This window comes from Myotis davidii, unplaced genomic scaffold, assembly GCF_000327345.1.
Source record: "Myotis davidii unplaced genomic scaffold, ASM32734v1 scaffold1017, whole genome shotgun sequence".
Lineage (NCBI taxonomy): Eukaryota > Metazoa > Chordata > Mammalia > Chiroptera > Vespertilionidae > Myotis > Myotis davidii.
Genome location: NW_006288361.1, coordinates 127,619 through 128,679, shown reverse-complemented (window position 1 = coordinate 128,679; position 1,061 = coordinate 127,619).

The following is a 1,061-nucleotide window of genomic DNA, read 5'->3' as shown; positions in this document are numbered from 1 at the left end:
CTTTCCCTCTCCCCTGATTATTGTTTCTCCACAGCAGACATCACCTTCTTACATAATACACACTTTCCTCATTTAATGTGTTTCTCTCCCCTGCTAGAATGTAAGCTTCATCCTAGTTTGAATCTGTTTGTTTACTTCTGCATCCCCAGAGCCTAGGATAAGGCCTGGCCAATGGAAGACACCCAATAAGCATTTGTTGAAAGAAAGTAAGAAGAATTACACTAATAGAAAGTGTTCAATAAATATTTGTTAAATGGAATGAAAACTGTCAGGAACAGAGGACTGAACTTTCCAAATTCTAAAAAAATATGTTGGCTTGGGAGAACTGTGAAACTGAGTGAAAGCTGCCTCATTATAAACATCCTTGAGAAAGAACTAAAATCGTGTATTGGTGGCGGGAGGGGCAACTGAGCTAGGCCGTGTGGGCCTTGCGGAGGCATTAGGGGCTGCCTTACTTCCCCATTTGGATACAGTCTGTCACGCAGGTGTTTCCCTGAAGTTACCTCCTCAGCTTGTGAAGCACGCAGAACTCTTGAGCGGCTTACCTGACACTTCTCAGGTGTAACTAGGAAACTACCACGAGTAAAAATGACAAAAAAAAAAACCCCAAAAAATCATCACCCACGACTAGATTTGGGGTCCTGGGGAAGCAGAGCCCATTGCAGAACAGTGCAGAGGGGACCCTTCCGTCTTCTCCCAAGGCTCTGCCTTGACGCTGTTGATCGGAAATGCTCCTCCGCCTCACTCCTTTGCAGCCGCCTCCTTTCTCAGGAGGGCGCGCTCCTGATCTCCGCCTTCCCTCCTCTCTCCTGAACCCATAGTATTTTTTTTTCTTTCTCACGCTTCGTTGCTGCTACTACCGCCCACGCTGGCCGTCTCTTTATTGTGCCTTGACTGTAAACAAAACATGTTAGCTCGTAGCAAGGTCGATGTAGGCACAGTTTCTCTGCTGCCAGCCAGACGTCTTAAGGTGGTGTTGACTATGACTCGTTTATTCCTCAAGATTAACAAAACAACAACAGGGTGCTGCTCCTAGGGATTAACTGAAGGAAGGTTCATTA